The sequence below is a fragment of the Sus scrofa genome, chromosome 9 (assembly GCF_000003025.6).
Source record: "Sus scrofa isolate TJ Tabasco breed Duroc chromosome 9, Sscrofa11.1, whole genome shotgun sequence".
In the NCBI taxonomy this organism is placed as follows: domain Eukaryota; kingdom Metazoa; phylum Chordata; class Mammalia; order Artiodactyla; family Suidae; genus Sus; species Sus scrofa.
This window is the reverse complement of record NC_010451.4, coordinates 102,456,398-102,478,129: the sequence shown is the minus strand read 5'-3', so window position 1 is coordinate 102,478,129 and position 21,732 is coordinate 102,456,398. Positions and strand designations below refer to the sequence as shown.

The following is a 21,732-nucleotide window of genomic DNA, read 5'->3' as shown; positions in this document are numbered from 1 at the left end:
TCATGCCATTGTCTTTTTTTTTTTTTTTTTTTTTAATTTAATGGCTGCACCCACAGCATATGGAAGTTCTCAGGCCAGGGACTGAATCCAAGTATAGTTGTAACTTAACACCACAGCTGCAGTAACACCAGATCCTTTAACCAAATGCACTGGGCTGGGGATCAAGTCCATGCCTCCTTAGGGACCTGAACCACTGCAGGTGGATTCTTAACCCATTGCACTACAGCAGGAACTCCACCCGTGTCATTTTTTAATTGAGCTATAACTGACTTACACTATTAGTTTCAGGTGTACAACATAGTGATCCAATATTTTTATACATTACAAGTGATCACCATAAGTAGTTCCTTCTGTAATCATACAAAGTTATTACATCATTGACTATATTCCCTATATATTCCCTATGTATTACATCCCTATGACTCATTTATAACTAGCAGTTTGTACCTCTTAATCTTATCTATTTCACCCATTCCTCAACCCCCTCACCCTGATAACCATCAATTTGTTCTATCTATGGGTCTTTCCGTTTTTTTTTTTTTTATTGGTTTGTTGTGTTTTTCAGATTCCACATATAAGTGAAATCATACAGTATTTGTCCTTGACTTATTTCACCTAGCATAATACCCTCCATTTCCATCCATCCATGTTTTGGCAAATGGCAAGATTTCATTTTTTATGGCTGAGTAATATTTCACTGTGTATATATTTATATGTACATGTCTTCATTCACTTATTGATAAGCACCTAATTAAACAGACAATTCTGGGCTAAATGTGAAGGGGAGCAATGAAAATAATGCAATGTGTAATCTGAAGCTTTTGAGAGAAATTCAAGTGATGAATGAGATCTTAATTGAAATGTATTCTGATTATAGCATTTTTGTCAAAATATGTATTTGGTGGAGTTCCCATTGTGGCTCAATGGAAAGTTTAGATATCCAAACTTCAGATTCAATTAATAGCTTTCTAAATAATCATGTGAATTAATTTCAGTTTTTAATACTCCATGCTCCAATTTTGGATCATTGTTTCCCATTTCTTAAAGGCCAGAAGCTCATATTTTCAATTCTAGCAGATAGAGAATGGTAAAAGCTTTCACAAAGATTTTGGCACATAGCCATTCAATAATTGGCCCTTGCATATTATGCTAAAAGTAGCTCTAGTTCTGAATATAAACTATATTTTCTTAACAGTTTTGCTTCAGTCTGTTTCTCCAGCTATTTGTCTTTAAGGGTGCACAAATCTTGTACGATGTGCAAATGACCAATTTTTAGATCCTAAACAATTTAACCAGTGAAAGGCAGCTACGCTTGGGTAGCTCAAGCAGAGGTATCTCTGTATTCTAAACTACAACAAATCTGGGCTTTGTTGAATTACTGGGGGAAGGGAATTCCAAAGATTCCAGCCATTTTACATTTTTGAGAGATAACACAGCCTGTGTACTGTAATCATGATTTAATGTAATAATAGCATTTGTGACTTGAAAATTCCCTTGCCAACATTTCAGCAAGAACATACTCTTTAGTTCTACAGATTTATGCCCAAAGAGTTAAATAAACAGAAAAACAGTTCTAAACTTTTCCTTTAAATACTTTCTGACTGAAAAATATTTCACTAGGATTAAGTTTATAGTAAGTACACAAATGTACAGTGTATCTGGATATTTTAAAGTACTGTAGCTTTTAAGTTTTAGCTTTATATACTTATATATGTCTATTAGAATATTCCCAATACTTTTAAAAACTAAAATTTAAGAAAAGCATTACATAATTCACTGTATTAAATATAAAAATCTAAGTATTTAGGATTTCTTGTATTTGAAATAAGTACACAATATTCTCCCTTGCTTCTTTTTGGAGGGGGGCTGCACCTGTGGCATACCAAATTTCCTGGGCCGGAGAACCCATGCCACAGCAGCAACCCAAGCAAACTGCTGCAGTGACAAAGCCAGTTACTTAACACAATAACGTTTTCATGCAGCTCCCATGCAAATATTTTTAAATAGCAAATCTAGGGATACTACTTATGTCTTATAATTGAAAAGATGTATTTATATTAGCTGAGATTAATGTTAGAAAAATATTTTAAGTTAAAATTACATGTGTACACATTTAGTTGTTTCAGAAAGGTAAAATGAAGTTTATAGGAAATTTACTATTGCTGTCCAGAATAAAAAAGTATTTTAAAGCATCTTTTCAACCTAAATGAGTTGTCCATTTTACTATTATTTCATCTGTCAGTATTGATTTCCATGTAACAGGAAAAAATTGATATTTATATGTAGAAATTTTACATTTAGGTTTCACTTAAATTTAGGGCCAAAGATTTTTGAGTGTTGGATTCTTTGATTAGATTTAACATATTGATAGCTTTTAGCAGTTTCAGGGGCTTTAGGGGTGGAAACATCATTGAACTCTTCCTCATTCTACCAGAAGGAGGCAGCAAAGCAAGCCAAGAAAAAATTTATAGGTCAAAAAAAAAAAAAAAATCAGGAAAGGCATTCAAGAAAATTCAGAATGCTATATAGACTAAAAGCTTTTTTGGGTAACTTCACTGTTTTGTGTAGTCCTTAATACCAAGTGCCCTACTTTTCAAGAGGCATACGTAAATCTTAAGGCATCAATATACTTTCATACAGACTCAGGCCTATCTAATAAAATTTTTTAACCTTGCTGAATGCTTACCACATATATGCCTCTAGATTTCAGAGAAACTAGGCATGTAGACTTTAACAGGTAAGAAACGTGTATGTGTTAGTAATGACCAGAAAAGGGGCTAAATACTTTGGTCAAACATCATTAATAGGCTTTAAAATACACGGCTTGACCAAGGATGAAGGCCATCTGTGTGCATTTCCTTGGTGTCTCTGTTACCTTCCTATCCTGCAGTAGAATAATTTCTAGGGCAAAAGTATGAGGCAGATGTCAAAATCTGGAATTTTACCAACTTGGTTAACTTTAATCTTATAGTTAACTTGGTCAGCTACTGTGGCAGGATGGAAATCATGGCCACAATATTTGGCAACTCCTCCCATCAAGGTGGAGTTTTTCTTCCCCCATCTCTAGTATCCAGACTGGTCTTGTGTCTTGCTTTGACCAATAAAATGCAGCAGATGTGTTTCTAGGCTGATTCTATGAGATCAGGCTACTTCAGGATTTTGAGGCCCTGCTGGCATATAAAGAAATTCAGGCTAAATCACTGAACAATGAGTGAATCATGAGAGACTGTGTAGAACTAACCCCAGCCAATACTACCTGGAGAAGCATCCAGGTAGCCCTCCTAATCCCCAGAACTATGAGAAATAGTTTTAAAGCCATTATGTTTTACAGTAAAGTTTATTAGGCAGCAATACATAACCAAAACCATTACAAAAATGTAGAATAGAAAATGCATAAATTATATCTCAAAATATTCAATGTAGGAGTTCCCATTGTGGCTTAGCGAAAAAGAACCTAACTAGTACCTATGAGGATGTGGGCTTGATCCCTAGCCTTGCTCAGTGGGTTAAGGATTCCAGCGTTGATGTGAGCTGCCGTGTAGGTCGCAGTCACGGCTTGGATCTGGCATGGCTGTGGCTGTGGCGTAGGCTAGCAGCCGCAGCTCCGATTTGATCCCTAGCCTGGGAACTTCCATATGCCACAGCTTCGGCCCTTAAAAAAAAATTTAATGTAAATTCCACTTTTTTCCTACCTACTATCACTTTTCCAATGTTCATAGGTGTATAAAATGGCCCTGCATGTTCTTTCTCTTTTCCTTTTCATAACATATAGTAGGTAATGAACTGAAAATGTCGAAAGGCTATAGCTAACAGCCAAGGAATTTCCAAGTCTTTTTTTTTTTTTTCTTTTCTTCTTTTTTTAGGGCCACACCCATGGCATATGGAGCTTCTCAGGCTAGGGGTTGAATCGGAGCTGTAGCTGCTGGCCTATACCATAGCTCATGGCAACACCGGACCCTTAACCAGCTGAAGAGGCCAGGGATGGAACCCACAACCTCATGGTTCCTAGTCGGGTTCGTTGACCACTGAGCCACGACAGGAACTCCTCCAAAATCTTAAATAATGTACTCGTTTATTTAATGAAACTCGGTTGCAGCTACTAGGTTTGGAAAAGCATTTGCCTGAACTCTAAAAGAAAAGGGCACACTAGTAGTCCTTTTAGCAATTACAATATGTAAGGCTATAATGATATATGTAGTTAAATTGCAATGTGAAAAATCTTAAGTCCATGGTTGGGACTTAGCACAGATTTAAACATCTGAAATCCTTCCTTTTCCTTATATGACTCAGAAAATCGTTGAGAATTTCTGCTAAATAGAGCTATCTATATCCATTGTTTATGAAACAAACATTCATTTGTTACTCAGTATGTCTATCTACTGCTTATAAGTGACTCATTTTAATGAGGAGGCACTATCTTTAATCTCCATTTACACATGAGGAAATCAGGGTACAGAGAGAGGTTAAGTAAGCTATCCAAGGTTATAATGCAGGGAAATTTTGCTCTCTCTTTGGGAGATGAAGGATGAGGGAAGGAGGCAGAAACGGAGTTAGGGTGTATTATGTATTTAAATAACAGCTCCATTTAAGTTATTCTTCCCAGGGAAGTAACTGTGAGATTACAGAGGCCTTTGCATGTCATTTGAGATCCAGGATGTGGCTCCCATCTTTCCAGCTTCATCTGCTGCTACTGGCCCCTCTACCCTAAATTTCAGCTATAGAAAATTTAGCTCCCAAATGTATTTTGGAATTTTTCTGCTCAGTGCTTTGCTCATTTGGTCCGACCCAACACCCACCCACTACACAGAATCTTCTTCAAATATAAAAGGAGAGTTACATACCTTTCCAAGTCCACCAGTAGTACTTTCTCCATAAAGCCTTCCTGATTCTCAATATATTACTCTCTTGACCTCTGGGAGAATCAATTGCTCCTTCCATCATGCCTCCTTAGTTCTAAAATTTAAAGCAATTTTTCTACATCATTTCAACATCAAAGTAACATCCTTGTATATCAAAGTATTGTAACAAGGATTAAATTGTTTAACATATATAAAATTCCTAGCATAATAAATTTTCCCTTAGCATAAAACACAAGACCATAAATTATGAAAGAAACAATGTATAACCAACTGAAAAAACCAAAGAGCTTATTGTAAAAATGACTGAAGTGATTGTTGATATAACCACAATACTAGTATCACATCTAAAAAATTAACGGTAACTCTTTAATATGATCAATTATCCAAGCACATGTTCAGATTTCCCTGAGAGACTCATAAAACGTTTTTGACAACTGGCTTGTTTGAATCAAGATCAATACAAGATTCACACATTGCACTTACTTGATATGTCTCTTACATTTCTTAATTGTAGGCTCCCTTTCCTTTTTTCCCTTGCCATTTATTTGCAGAACTGTGTCATTTGTCCTATGAAATTTCTCACATGGATTTTAGTAACTGCATCCTTGCGGTAGTGGTAACATATGCCTCTATCCTTCTATTTCTTGTAAATCTGGTAGTTGGATCTGATGGCTTTCTCAGATTCAGGTTTGATGTTTTGGGCAAGAATACTTCATAGGTGCTGCCATCTACTTATTACACCCAACAGAAGGGGCAGAGTGTCTAGTAGTCTCAATGGTAATGCTGATCAGTGAGTGCTCTCAGGCTGATTTGTTCATTAAAAATGTTTCCAATAGGAGTTCCTGCTGTGGAACAGTGGGTCAAGGATCTGGCATTGCAACAGCTGTGGCACAGGTCATAGCTGCAACTTGAATTCTATCCCTGACCCAGCAAATTTCCATATGCTATTGGTACGGACATAAAAATAAGTTTCCAATAGTCTTTAATCTAATGCCATCTTCCTCTTAACATGCCTTCTTGGGCTTTAGCATCTAGAAGGCTAAAAATGCATTTCTCAAACTGCCTTGCAACTAGAATTATTGATGTGATTTAAATTCTACCACGTAGAGGCACAAATGTACAGTGAGGACTCTAGAACTGAGTGGGGGAGAGGCAGATTATAAGCCTTCTTTATGAGAGAGTATACTGCAGGGAAGATGTGGCAGTAGAACCAGTGGCTGTAGGGATAGTTTCTCCATCCAGCAAGTGGCCTTCTGAGCACAGATGTGTGAGTCACTCCTGAAGCTCAGCCCATAGGCTGTTTCTCAACTCTGCCAAAAATTGTTAATAGACCATGCAATAAATCTCTTTTGGCTTAACTTAGTGAAGAGTGGATTTTGTCTTTGCTTTGAGCTCTGACCAGTGCATCTCCCCTAAGAAAAAATATTTTCAGCAACTGTCAAAACAGTTGCCTCTTGGATTTTTAAAAAAAGTTAATTTAGTTAAACTTGTTAACAGTTGTTTGAGTTTGCAAAACAGATATTCTAGCAAGATAAGCCTATTTAGTTATTTATTTTTTAATTTTTTTAGGGCTGCACCCATGGCATATAGAGGTTTCCAGGTTAGGGGTCTAATCGGAGCTGTAGCCACCGGCCTACCCCAGAGCCACAGCAACACATCATCGAAGCCGCATCTGCGACCTACACCACAGCTCCCAGCATTGCCAGATCCTTAACCCACTGAGCAAGACCAGGGATAGAACCTGGGTCCTCATGGATGCTAGGTGGGTTCATCAAACACTGAGCCATGGCAGGAACTCCTATTTATTTATTTTTATGGCCATACCCACAGCATTCGGAACTTCCTGGGCCAGGGACTGAATCCAAGCTGCAGCTGCAACCTACACCACATCTGTGGTAACGCTGGATCCTTTAACCCGCTGTGCCAGGCCAGGTAACAAACCCAAGCCTCTGCAGCAACCTGAGCTGCTGTAGTAAGGTTCTTAACCCATTGCACCACAGCAGGAACTCTATGATAAACCTTTTTAAAACAAAACAAAAAACAGCAATTTCACATTGCCCTTGTATAAAGTTTCTAAAAAGAAGCATGGAAGTGCTTTCCCTGGCTAGTTTTATTGAGAAAGAATCGACATATATCACTGTATAAGTTTAGACCACACAGCATGATGGCTTGATTTACATATATTGTGAAATGAGTACTGAACTAGGTTCAGCTCACATCCATCTTCTCATATAGGGTCAATAAAAAGAAAAGAAGAAAAGTTTTCTCCTTGTGATGAGAGCTCTTAGTATTTACTCTAACAACTTTCCTATATGTCATACAGCCGTATTCATTATAGTTATTATGTTGTAATGTACATTATATCCCCAGTACTTACTTATAACTGAACATTTGTACTTTTTCACCTCCTCTCTCCAATTGCTCCTCCCCACAGAAGTGCTTTTTACACATTTAAAAATTAATCCATATTAAGAAAAATTAATCTGGGAGTTCCCATGTGGCTCAGTAGTAATGAGCCCAACTAGTATCCATGAGGATTCAGGTTTGATCCCTGGCTTGCTCAGTGAGTTAAGGATCAGGCATTTCCATACTCGGGTCTGACATTGCTGTGGCATAATCTGGCAGCTGCAGCTCCAATTCAACCCCTAGCTTGGGAACTTCCATATGCTGCAGGTGGGGCCCTAAAAGAAAAAAAAAAAAAAAAAAAGTAAAGAAAACTTAATCCGTGTCCATTAATGAGGACAATTTTATTGAAAGTAATTTTAATATTGTGTTTACAAAATTTTAATTCAATAATGTGAACTAAAAGGTATAAATCCTCAAAAATACAACCCTATCTATGCATCCCTCTATCATAGATTAATTCATCTGATTTTGTGATACATTTCGAAGTAAGCTGCAAACATGAGTACATTTCACACCTAAATACTTCAGCACAGCAAAAGGATTTTTTTTTTTCAAGTATAGTATCTGGCCACTGGAGGACTTCCAAATGCCACAAAATGCATTAGACAGTAAGTCTCCAATGTCCTAGAGTGTCAAGTCCTGGGAAGGTCTAGGGAAGAGTTTGCACAGAGTGCATCAATCAGAGTGAGAGTTTCAATGTGAAAACTAGCAAGACTTTAACACCCTTTATCTTTACCCTCAGAACTCTCCTCTTTTTACAAGCTACTTTGGTTAAGTATAAAAGAGAAAATACATAACAGGATCCTCTCCCCCTCAAATGATTTGTGCTAGAAAGTAGCAATTCTTTAGATCAGAATCTCAGAAAAGTTGATGGAAATTAAGATTTGCAGAAAGGAGCTGGCATCATGAACTCAGTGTTAATTTGGTGATCAATACTCTCCATGAGACAGGGACTTTGTTTTATCACTTATCCCCAGCATGTAGATCACCACCGGCGCATACTAGTGCTCAATATTTACTGAAGGAATGAGTGAATTCAAGTGTTTCATTCTAAATATAATCTTCGCATATTTAATGTCATTATTAAAAAAATAGGTTTTTCTAAAACAAAATCAAGCCTTAACATAAAAATAAGGGCATAGGTTGATTATCTAGACGTAGGGCTGCAATTATATAGAAATGACTGTGTTTTTCAAACATGCAGTAGGAAATTCAGTGCAAGCCAACAGTGAATCCCCCCACTGAGGCTCAGATGATTGTGGGCAGGTTCTGCAGAAGACCTTGGCTGGGCAGAAGCAGCGCTGCCTGCTGACGGGCATCATATGAAAGCTTCTCAGAATTGTTCGGGTATTTTTCAAACACCACCTGGGACTTCCCAGAAACAAACATGTGGGCAGGAGTCAGTGAATTATTACTGTTCATCTTGGTTCCCTTTTGTACCTTCAGACGGGTGATACCTGAGGGAATTCGAGTGTGTTGGACTTTTAAAATTACCTTTTTAAGGTGGTAATTTTCTTTGAGACGTCCCTGGCCTGGAAGGGCATTTCCATATTTGGCACAAGTTCATCAAGCTAGCACACATCTCAACAGCTACTGCGAGATTTTTTAAAAATATAGCTTTGTCTCTACAGAATGAGAGGCAAATTATTTTTTATTGTGCCTGTATAAAATACAAACAATAATTTCAAATTGTTTTTCCTGTTAGAGATCACAATGGTGGTCTACTTAGACGGGAATCAAGGGATAGATAGATTACAGAGATTTAAAAAGCATAAAATAATCTTGTATATACTCAAAATAGCTATTTAGAGAAGTTGTAGTGGCATAGCTGTAAAAGGTTAGATGTGCAAAGCAATCTCATGCTACGGCTAGTGCTACCCTCTCACGAAAGAAACATATGACCTGCAGACCCCCACAAGACTTTGAAATGGCCTGGTGATGACTACTGTAAAATGTACCTAAGAGAAAACACACTCCTCCAAGTAAGCCATCAGAGGCTCCCTGCCTCCTGGTGGAATGTGACGGAATTTAAGAACTGGATATTGGTGGAAAGAGGTTTTGTTTGTTTCTCAGAATGTTGCTTATCTAGGTCAATGTTTTCACCAGCACTGATATATTCAGAGAAATAAGAAACATGCAGTAAGCAACATTTTCATTAATGTAAATTTATCCAATTTAATTGAACTTTCTTTTTTTCAGTCTTTATAACAGACTTGTCTATTTATTTTGATGTTAATAACATCCTTTTTGTTATTAGCAGCCCAGTTTTATTTTTTCATTGTACTTACCTTGGCAAAAATGAAAGGAAAAAAACTCCATGTTAGTCTCCAAAATTATCTTGAAAATTTAACTGTACATGAAGTCCAATGTCTACAAAAACCAAAATGTCTCTTCCAAAAGAAAATTCTGTAATGCAAAAAATAAATAAAATAATTAGCAACTCTATAAATTCGTTTTCGCTATTCAGGTACTGGACATAAAACTGAACAAACTGAAAACTATTTGGTTGGTAGGGCAGGAATCCCCTTTTCAGCACCCTAAAGCATCTCAGATTCCCTCAGAGGGAGTTTCCATTACGGCACAGTGGGTTAAGGATCCAGCATTGCCACAGCTGTGGCGTGGGTCACAACTGCTGTTTGTATTTGAACCCTGGCCCTGGGAACTTCCATATGCTGCAAGTGTGACCAAAAACAAACCAACAAAACCCAAAACCCAAACAAAACAAATTCCCTTGAGGGATGTAATAAAATTAACCAATACAGGATAGCTTCTCAAGTTAACCATCTAAGTTTAATTCCTACCTCTAACGTTTACAAGGTGTATTATCTTGGTCAAATTACTTTAACCCACTCTGTGTCTCAATTTCCTCATTCATAGGACGGAGATAATAATAGTTGCCTAGATCTGAGTTCCCCACTGGCACAGCAGTGTAAGAATCTGGTATTGTCACTGCTATGGCACAGGTTTGATCCCTGGCCCAGGAACTTCCACATGCCACAAGGCATAGCCAATAAATAAATAAATAAAAATAATAGTACCTAGATCATAGGGCTGTTTTGAAGATTAAATCAAGTAGTCCATGTAAAGCTCTTGTCACTTTTTCATCATCTTAAACTAAAACTCTATATCAAACAATAACTACCCATTATCCCTCCCTGCCAACCTTCTAGCAACCACTTTTCATCTCACTGAATTTGACTAATGTAGGTACCTCATAAATGAAATCATACAATATTTGTCTTTTGTTTCTGGCTTATTTCACTTAGCATAAAGTTCCCAAGGTTTGCTCATGTTGAAGCATGAATCAAAACTTCGCTCTTTTTTTAAGGTTAATAATATTCCATTCTATGGCTATTCCACATTGTGTTCATCCATTCACTTATCAATAAAAATTTGGGTTGTTCCACCTTTTGGCTATTGTCACATTACATACTCTTAATAAATTAACTGTTCTCTAGGAGGATATTATATATTAACTGTTCTTTTATATTCTTCATAAATTAATTGTTCTTTAGGCCACAAAATCAAACAAGAATTTATTCTGTTTCCATCTCATTAACCCCAGATAAATGGATTGTGCTGACAAAATTTCTGTGATATATGTTAGTAATTCATCTTTGTGCAGTATAAATGCAAGTCACTTAAGCTCTCTCAATTTCACATTCGTGGAATAAGAACAATAGATGCCTAAAGCAAAAGCATCAAAAGCAAAAATAAACAAGTGGGGCTACATCAAACTAAAAAATTTCTGCACAGCAAAGGAAACCATCAACACAACAAAAAGGCAACCAACTGAATGGGAGAAAATATTTGCAAATAGTATATGTGATAAAGGTTTAGTATCCTAAATATATAATGAACTCATCTAACTCAATATCAAAAAAATAATCTGATTAAAAACTGGGCAGAAGATATGAACAGGCATTTCCCCAAAGACCCACAGATGGTCAGCAGGCACATGAAAAGATGCTCTACATAATTAATCATCAGGGAAATGCATATTAAAACCACAATGAAATATCACCTTATCCCTGTTAGAAAGGCTATTATCAACAAGACAAGAAGTGAGTGCTGGAGAGGACAGAGAGAAAAGGGAACACTTCTGCACTGTTGAGGGGGATGAAAATTGGTACAATCACTATGGAAAACAGTATGAAGATTCCTAAGCAGAATTAAGAATAAGAGTTCCTGCTGTGATGCAATGAGTTAAGAATCTAACTGCAGCAGCTTGGGTTGCTGCAGAGGTACAGATACAATCTCCAGCCGAGTGCAGTGGGTTAAAGCATCCGGAATAGCCACAGCTACAGCTTAGATTCAATCTCTGGCCCAGGAACTTCCAAAAAAAAAAAAATTAAGAATAAAATTACCATATGATCCAGCAATTCTACTTCTGGGTATTTATCCAAAAGTATGGAAAAACTAATTCAAAAAGATAAATGCACTCTGCTCACTGCAGCATTACTTCCAATAGCCAAAATATGGAAACAACCTAAATGTCCATTGATACATGGATGTATAAAAAAATTGTGGTGTTTGTGTGTATATATATATATATATACACACACACACACACACCATGGTATATATGGTATGTATATGGTATATATATAAATGGTATATATATATATGGTATATATAATGGTATATAATGGTATAGATATATAAATGTGTGTGTGTGTGTGTGTGTGTATGTATAAAATGGAATATTATTCAGCCATAAAAAATGAAATCTCACCACCTGCAACCACATGGATGGACTGCTAAGGCATTATGATAAAGACAAATACTATTTGATCTTTCTTACATGTAGAATCTAAAATATATATATAAAGCTAAACTTACTGATACACAGAACAGACTGGTGGTTGCCAGAGGTAGGGGGCAGAGAGGTGAGAGGATGATTGAACTGTTATTTTTTAATTTAAATAAGTTGAAATGTAAAGAGAACAATAAAGGTATCTGCTTTACAGATATATCTGCTATGAGATAACATATGCAAAGCATCTAGAAAAGTAAGTGCTGTATAAATTTAAGTACCATACGAATGTATAAATGTTTTTGTTATAAATTTGTCAGATCAGTATTTCAGGTACTGAAATGGGTAAGTGGATAATGTTGGGTGCCCACCAATGTCCATTTTGCTCTTCATCCTTTCTAACAGATCCTTTGTTTAGATACCTACCCCTCAACCTTGGGACCCATGAGATTTACAGATGCTAGCCAGATTGCCAGCTCCAGGGAATTTAGTTAGCCAGTGAAATTCCTTATGATTTAGACCAATTGGTGTGTTTATGTGTTCATTTCACTTGCAGTTGAAAGCATCCTAATTGACATAGATTAATCTTAACTTCCAAAGAGAATTCTAATACTAGACTAATTTCTGGTACTGAAGTTGGAGAGAGGGGTCCATGAAAGGAGGGGAAAAAGAAAAATGGAAGGATGGAAAAATGTTAAGAATATGATTCTTAGAATATGTATTTTATAAGTGTCAAGTGTATATCATCAACCAAAGATTGCAAAAAAAAATTTGGAAAAGAATGTCAAGAGCTAAAGGATGATTGAAGTAGTGTCCTAAAAATGTTAAAATAGTACCAGTATAAGAGGAACATCACAAATTTCTACTTCCCTGTGAAAAGAAATAATGAGCTAAATGCAAGAGGGTGCATTCAGTTCTCCAACTCTATAGAGAGAAATAAGAGTTTATCTGGATGTAATTATTAATTACTATAAAGGGATACAGAGATAGTATGAAGTTTAAGACCAAAGTAACTTGACCGTTACATAACTTCTTGGGTATTAAGTAATATCCCACAGTCATTGCTATTTAACCTACCACTGGCTAGATAATTATTATGAAAAAAAAAGTCTTAGTTTCCTCATTCTACTCTGTTGTGTACTAAAGAATTTCTCTGGGAGTTCCCATCGTGGCTCAGTGGTAACAAACCTGACTAGTATTCATGAGGACTCGGGTTTGATGCCTGGCCTTGCTCAGTGGGTTAAGGATCCAGCATTGCTGTGAGCTGTGGTGTAGGCTGCAGAAGAGGCGTGGATCCCGAGTTGCTGTGGTGTGGCATTCGCCACCAGCTGCAGCTGCAATTCGAGCCCTAGCTTTCCATATGCTGTGGGTTCAGCCTTAAAAAGAAAAAAAAAAGTTTTGTTTTTTTCCTGAATTCCTCCTGTTACCTAGCCTCTAAAGCTTCTGGAGTTTTCTGAATGATATGCGTGTCCTTGTTATTCACGAATCCCTTGATCACACCTGGATCATACCTGATTTTATGCTAATGACATGGCTCATGATAAGCTTGGTTACTGAAGACCTATCTTGTTTAAAGGATTGAGCCTTTGAGTCATCCAGATCTCCAAAGGGGAGGGAGGCTGGAGATGGAGTTCAATCATATAGCCAGTGTTAGTTCCTAAGTAATGAATCCCCAGTCAAAACTCTGGAAACCAACTCTCAGTGTAGTTTCCTGGTTGGCAAACACACTGATAGCCTGAAAGGGTGATGTGCCCTGATAATACAGGTAGAGGGCATGAAAGCTCTGTTTCTGGAACCTCCCCAGTCTTTGATTTTAGCACATTTTACTTTGCGTATAGCAAGTTAAACACTTGGTTTTGTTTTCATTATTTGCATATCTTTCTCTGCTGTCTAAACTGTAATGTCCTGAAGGGCACTGATTGTGTCTTATTGCTTTTAGTATCCCCGCAGTGCCTAAGATGGGTGCCTAGGGATTAGGGCTCTGAAGAACTAGGGGAGAACCAAACAATAGTTTCAACAAGTGGAGGCTAATGCTCTTCTTCAGACCATGGCTGAGATTCCTACTTTTTTCTTGGTGTTTGCTAGTTTCTAAGCATGGTTCTCCAGCATACTGAAAAAACACTCTGATGCTCCATTGCTTAAGTTAGCCAAATAGGTTTCTAATGCTTATGGTAATCTGATAGAAGAAAGCAAAGGTAGCCTGCTGCTTCTGCAGTTTTCAGCAACCTCTCCTGGAATTGAGCCACCTGAATCCTTTCCAGTTTGTACTATAGAAATACTCAGAATTATTCAAGCCTTGGTTCTTGAGACCCCAAGCACTAAATTCACATTTATAACAACGGTTCGTGGAATAATCTTTAAAGAGAGAATACGTGGGAGAAATCCTTTTATGGATTTAATGTTTAAAATTTATTTTGGCCATGCTCACAGCATGTGGAAGTTCCTGGACCAGGGATCAAACCTGTGCTACAGCTGCGACCTGAACCATAATTGCAGCAGCACTGGATCCTTAGCCTATTGCACCACAAGGGAACTTCCAACATTTAACTTTTAATATGCTACTGAATTGCAACAAACATGTGGAAATACCAGTGAAGACAGCCATAGATGAAACAAAGCCAAGTGAGATCCAATAATTATAGTTGGTGTCAAGCTGGATGAGTTTTCTCTATGTTGAAATACGAGACAAATGCTTTATAGGACTGTATTGAGGCATAAGTGAGAAAAGGAGGAAAGCAATTACTTTTGCCTTATTTGGCACTGACCAGGCCTTAACTGGAACAAACTATATTCAATTTTACATGCAGTGCTGTATAAAGAGAAAAAACAGGGACAGTGTTCAGAGAACAGCAGCTAATTAAAGGTTTGTGAAGTTAGACCTATGAGAAATTGTCAAAAGAACTGGGCATGTTCGGTCAAATGTAAGCCATTTGGGCAGGATGAACAATTAAGAACAAGTATGTGAAGAGATGGTCCCTAAATTTGAAGTTTAGGTTAAACAGAAGGTTAAAAATCATGGGATTAAGAACACAAAACAGAGCAATGAAGTATGGACTAAATATTACGAAAACATCAAACTAAAAAGCTTTTAAGAAATTGAATGGAGGTATCTGTAATTTAGAATTTTGCATATACTATTATTAAAACAAATTCAATTTTATACTTAAATAGAAATAGAATAGAAAAAGCATTTGATGGATTGCATTTAACTAGTAGTGGGTTTTGTTTTGGGTTTTTTTTTTTTTTTTTTTTTTTTTTTTTGCTTTTTAGGGCCGTACCTGAGGTATATAGAAGTTCCCAGGCTAGGGGCCGAATTGGAGCTGTAGCTACTGGCCTACATCGGATCCCCAATCCACTAGTGAGGCCAGCGATGGAACCTGCATCCTCGTGGAACTAGAGGATTTGTTTCTACTGCACCACAACGGGAACTCCTGATGGGTTGCATTTAAAAAGTAAAAATAGGGAGTTCCCGTCGTGGCGCAGTGGTTAACGAATCCGACTAGGAACCATGAGGTCGCGCGTTGGGTCCCTGCGCTTGCTCGTGGGTTAACGATCTGGCGTTGCCCTGAGCTGTGGTGTAGGTTGCAGATTGGCTCGGATCCCGTGTTGCTGTAGCTCTGGCGTAGGCCGGCAGCTACAGCTCCAATTCGACCCCTAGCCTGGGAACCTCCATTGCCATGGGAGCGGCCCAAGAAATAGCAAAAAAAAAAAAAAAAAAAAAAAAAAAGTAAAAATAGAAGTTCTCTGGTGGCTTAGCAGGTGAAGGACCTGATGTTGTCACTGCTGAGTCTCAGGTCACTGCTAAGGCATGGGTTCAATCCCCAGCCCAGAAATTTCTGCATGCTGTGGGCATAGCCAAATTAAAAAAAAAAAAAAAATCAGATTCAACATGAACAATATTTTTAAGAAAAATGGTCTGTCTGGGCCCTTTTTGGGGCCTTAGGTTTCCACAAACAGAGAGGAACTATGATATTAAGTCTCTCAGCTTCTGAAAGGGGGATAATTCTTTATGTGTGTTTAAGAGAAGAGACAGTGTAGTAAGCAGTTTGTTTGGCTTCCTGGGGTTCAACCCTTATTAAAGACTCCCCAGAAATCCCCACTATGACTGTTAATTATCCTTTCCCTTTGTCCAATAGAAACAGTTACCTATCTGAAGTACATTCTGCTTTTTTGAGGTGTTGCTGGGCAAAGCATGTAGACAAATATTGGTTCTCCAGTTTACATTCTCTACCTTTTAAATGCAGAGGGAGAGAGATGAAACCAAGATGTTTGCATCACTTTCTTTTTTGGCTGTACCTGTGCCATATGGAAGTTCTCGGGTCAGGGATGGAAGTTCTCGGGTCAGGGCTCTAACCCACGTCCCAGCAGTGACCAGAGCTGCTGCGGTGACAATGCCAGATCCTTAACAAGGAAAATCCTACACATGTTCTTTTACTTTAAAGTTCTATTAGATGATAATTTGTTTCTGTTTTTGTTTTGATTTTTTCTTTTGGCCACACCATGGAATATAGAAGTTCCAGGGCCAGGGATTGAATCCAGCTGCAACTGCAGCAATGCTGGATCCTTAATCTGCTGTGCCATAGTGGGAACGCTGTAATTTGTTTTCTAGGAGTTCCCATCGTGGCTCAGTGGTAATGAACCTTCCTAGTATCCATGAGGATGCAAATCAGACGCCTGGCCTCACTCAGTGGGTTGAGGATCCAGCATTGCCATGAGCTGTGGTGTAGGTGAATATGTGGCTCAGATCCCGCTTTGCTGTGGCTGAGGCGTAAGCCAGCAGCTGCAGCTCTGATTTGACCTCTAGCTCGGGCACTTCCATATGCCCCATGTTCGGCCCTGAAAAAAAAACCAAAACATAATTTGTCTTCTAGATATGGATAGTCTAACAGTTATCTCATTTAAGTGTTCAAGTTCCCTCTTTAGGTTTGGCACCTCAACCCTGCATCCATTTGCTTATTTATTACATTTCTGACACCAGTTACAATGTGTGGGGATTTTTTTCCTCTTATCAATCAATTCTCAGATACCAGCTGGGCGTCCTACAATTCAACTCAGTTCTGATGCTATTTATCAAGAGACAGCATCAGGTCCTACAGATGAAGGATCAGTCCCACAAAGCCAGTCACAGATCCACGTGGTTCTGTGCATCTGACCCAGCTGGCTATAAAGTAAAGGTTCCCGGAGTTCCCACTGTGGCTCAGCCAGTTAAGAACCCAACAGTATCTGGGAGGATGTGGTTCTACTGCCGGCCTGGCTCAGTGGGTTAAGAATCTGGCGTGGCCACAAGCTGCAGTGTAGGTCGCAGATGTGGCTGAGATCTGGTGTTGCTGTGCCTGTAGGGAACTTCCATATGCTGCAGAGGCAGCCCTAAAGTGAATGAATGAATCAATAAATAAATAAATAAAGGATCCTAAGACCCCCCCCCCCGCCCCAGGCTTGATTAATTTGCTAGAGTAGCTACCAGAACTCAGAGGAACACTTTATTACTAGATCTCTGGTTTATCATAAAAGGATAAAACTCCTCTAAGGAGTCCTATTTCTTTCCCTCCTTTTATGCTAGTTCCACAGCACCTGCCCACAATACACCTGACAAGAGTTAATGATCAATTCAGTTAATGCTTAGTTCTCACAGGTCCAGATCCAAGTTGTAAAAGTATGTAGCACCCTCAGGTCTGCAGCATCTTTGAGGATACCAGACCAGCAGCTCTGGTGATAGGAGAATAATATGCTATACAGTTTCACAGGGCAAAGTTCTGACAGGACAATTTGATGAAGCTGTTAACAAGACCAATACTGATTAGTGATAAAGCTATGGTATTTGTAACATATTTAACAACTGGTGAAATCTAGGTGAAGAGTGTTAATATGAGTGTCTATTGCAGTAATCGTTCAGTTTTTTTTTTTTGTTTGTTTGTTTTTAGGACCACACCCACGGCATATGGAGGTTCCTAGGTTAGGGGTCTAATCGGAGCTACAGCTGCTGGCCTATGCCACAGCCACACCAACTCGGGTCTGAGCTGTGTCTTTGACCTACACCACAGCTCATGGCAACACGGGATCCTTAAACCACTAAGCAAGGCCAGGGATCAAACTTGGATCCTTGTGGACACTTTGTTAGGTTCTTAAAGCAAGCCACAAGTCAAACTCCAAGGAGAGTATTTTTTTAAAAGTTATCACAAGGAATGGATAAAGAAGATGTGGTACATACATGCAAACAGTGGGATATTATTCGGCCATAAAAAAGAGTGATATAATGCCATTTGCAACAACATGGATCGACCCAGAGAGATCATGATACTGGACAAATTCAGTCAGAGAAAGACAAGTATCATATGGTATCACTTATATTTGGAATCTAATAGAAATGATACAGAACTTATTTATAAAACAAACTCAGAGATTTCAAAACCAATCTTATGGTTATCATAGGTGAAACCATTGAAAAGACAGAGGAATTGGGAGGGGGGGAATAACATATATACACTACTGTATAAAACAGATTATTATGGGAGTTCCCATCATGGCTCAGCAGTTACTGAACCCGACTGGCATCCATGAGGACTCTGGTTCAATCCCTGGCCTTGATCAGGGGGTTAAGGATCCAGTGTTGCTATAAGCTATGGTGTAGTTTGCAGATGTGGCTCGGATTCTGTGTTGCTGTGGCTGCAGTGTAGGCTGGCAGCTGTAGCTCCAGGTGGAACCCCTAGACTGGGAACCTCCATAAGCCATGGATACAGCCCTATAAAAGATAAAAAATGAAAAAATAAAATAAAATATATGATTATGAAGAACCTATTTACAGGAGAGGAAAATCTACTCAATAGTTTGGGAAAAAAGAATAGATATATTTATATATATAACTGATTCACTTTGCTATACACCTGAAACTAATACAGAATTGTAAGTACATCATCCATACTCCAATAAAATAAAAAAAGTTATTACATAGTTAACTAACTCCTTTTATTTTTTCTCTTTTGGCTGCCCTGTGGCATGTGGTGTTCCCAGGCCAGGAAGCATATCCGAGCTGTAGCTGCAACTTACTCCACAGCTGTGGCAGTGCCAGATCCTCAATCCACTGTCTGGGCCAGGGATCAAACCTGTGTCCCAGAGCTCCTGAGACACTGCCAATCCTGTTTTGCCACAGCAGGAACTCTTTACTTTTAAAATTAGATTTAAAATATGAATATGCAATGCATTCACATGGCTTAAAATTCAAAAGATGCAAGAAGGGAATTCCCCTGTGGCACAGTGCGTTAATCCAGGTTAAGGGTCCAGTGTGTTGTTATTGCAGTGACTCAGGTTGCTACTCTGGCACAGGTTCAACCCCTGGCCTGGGAACTTCCACATGTTGCAGGTGTGGCCAAAAAACAAAAACAAAAACAAAACCCCCAAAAAACCCCATAAACACCGCCACCACCACCACCACCACCAAAACAAAAAACCACAAGGAGTTCCCACTGTGGTGTGAGAGGATTAACAGCATCTCTGCAGTGCCAGAACACAGGTTCAATCCTTGGCTGGTTGCAACTTCGGCTCGGATCTGATTCCTGGCCTGGAACTCCACACTGACAGGCAACCAAAAAACAAACAAACCATACAAACAAACAAAAAACCCCAGCAAAAGGTGCAAGAGGATATACAGAAGTTCCTCTCTCATTCTTGTTTTGGCTTCTTGGTTCTGCTTTCCAGAGACAAATAATGTTATCAGTTTTCTGTAGACCTATCTTTCCAGAGACAAAGGAATGTATCTTATAAATTTTGGAGATTAATCCCTTGTGAACTGCTTCCTTTGCAAGTATTTTCTCCCATTCTGTGGGTCATCTTTTTGTTTTGCTAAGGGTTTCCTTTGCTGTGCAGAGACTTTTAAGTTTAATTAAGTCCTATTTGTTTGTTTTTGTTTTTATTGTAATTACTCTAGGAGGTGGATCTGAGAAGATATTGCTGTGCTTTATGTCAGAGGGTGTTCGGCCTATGTTTTCTTGTAAGAGTTTTATATTATCTGGTCTTATATTTAGGTTTTTAATCCATTTTAAGTTTATTTTTGTGTATGGTGTTAGGAAGTGTTCTAATTTCATTCTTTCGAATGTGGTTGTTCAGTTTTCTGGTCTTATATTTAGGTCTTTAATCCAGGAATGTATTTTAAATTTAATAGAAAGTCAAAGAAATGGGAGTTCCCTTCATGGCTCAGGGGTTAATGAACCCAGCTAGGATCCATGAGGATGTGAGTTTGATCCCTGGCCTTGATCAGTGGGTTAAGGATCCAGCATTGCCATGAACTGTGGTGTAGGTTGCAGACGTGGCTTGGATCCCACGTTGCTGTGGCTGTGGCATAGGCTGGCAGCTGTAGCTCCGATTCATTTAATCCCTAGCCTGGGAACCTCCATATGCCGCAGGTGCGGACATAAAAAGCAAAAAAAAAAAAAAAGCGTTACAAAAAAGTCAAAGAGCCAAAAGCTGACATAGGAGACTATTTTCAGTGTTATGCCATAAGTTTTTTGTTGTTGTTTTGTTTTTTTGTCTTTTCGCCTTTTCTAGGGCTGCTCCCATGGCATATGGAGGTTCCCAGGCTAGGGGTCTCATTGGAGCTGTAGCCACCAGCCTACGCCAGAGCCACAGCAACACAGGATCCTTAACCCACTGAGCAAGGTCAGGGATCGAACCCACAACCCCATGGTTCCTAGTCGGATTCGTTAACCACTGTGCCACGACGGGAACTCCACCATAAGTATATTTAATTTCAGCAAATCTATAGAAACAGACCTGTCTTTTATTTTTCACTAGCAAAATATGTTCAAGATATTCCTATTCAAAAAAAAAAAATGCTGTAACATCTGCACACATGTGGTTTTTAAGTGGACACTCTTCAACAACTGCTTACAATCAGTTCACTGGCCCCACTGCTCGGGTGCAGCCTGCAGTTAACATGTCCTGTAGGCACAGAGTGCACAGGGGTCAGAAGGGCACCTGTTCTCATGGTTCAGGCCAGGATCACATAATAGCAGCCTTTATTTCTTTATTTTTTTGGCCACATCTGTAGTATTTGGAAGTTCCTAGGCCAGAGACTGAACCCAAGCCACAGCAGTGACTTGGGCTGCTGTAGTGAAAATACCAGATCTTTAACCCACTGCACCACAAAGGAACTCCCAATAGCACCCTTTAAAAATACACAGAAAAAAATCATCTCATTCATATGGCAGGGCAAAGAATTGTGTCTTAACCATGTGCTTGTTCAAATACTCAAGCAGATTCAAAGCTTTGAGAAAAAAATATAGGCCAAATAATAACCCTGTTTGGTGGCACCTCTCCAGTCTAATTTCACAGCAAACTGAGGTGGAATTTATCTAGGCAAAAACATACATCAGACTGTAAATTTAAAAAAAGACTGATGTGTTTTATTTTTAACAGCAATATTTACAATAAATTAGGAATTATATCCTTAGTAAATATTTAAACTCATGATAAAAATTTTGAATGTGAACTTAAAATTGTAAAAGGAGGTGCAGTTTTTCAAAATTTTTTTAGAGACACATTTTTGAGGATCATTGTTCTAATCTGAAAAAAATGGACTTTGAAACTTTTTAGCCTCTGGGGGGTACTGTGAGTGAGCACTCCATTCTGGGCTTTAAATGGGAGGAATGATTGATGTGGGTAGGGTGGGGGGGTATGAGACTGGGGAAGGTAGGCAGAATCAGATAAGAATGAGTATGT

The 21,732-nt window shown here is 38.5% G+C and overlaps 1 long non-coding RNA gene across 3 annotated transcripts in view; it reads right to left on the bottom strand.

Annotated features, from left to right (window-relative positions):
* The window catches only part of LOC102167692, a 120,896-nt gene that overhangs the window by 77,292 nt on the left and 21,872 nt on the right, over window positions 1-21,732 (bottom strand). For all 3 annotated transcript variants that reach the window (XR_002347076.1, XR_002347075.1, XR_002347077.1), the window contains exons 2-3: window positions 9,554-9,671; window positions 4,842-4,953 (exon numbers count right to left, since the gene is read on the bottom strand). This is a non-coding gene — a long non-coding RNA (uncharacterized LOC102167692). The remainder of the gene's footprint in view (window positions 1-4,841; window positions 4,954-9,553; window positions 9,672-21,732) is intronic.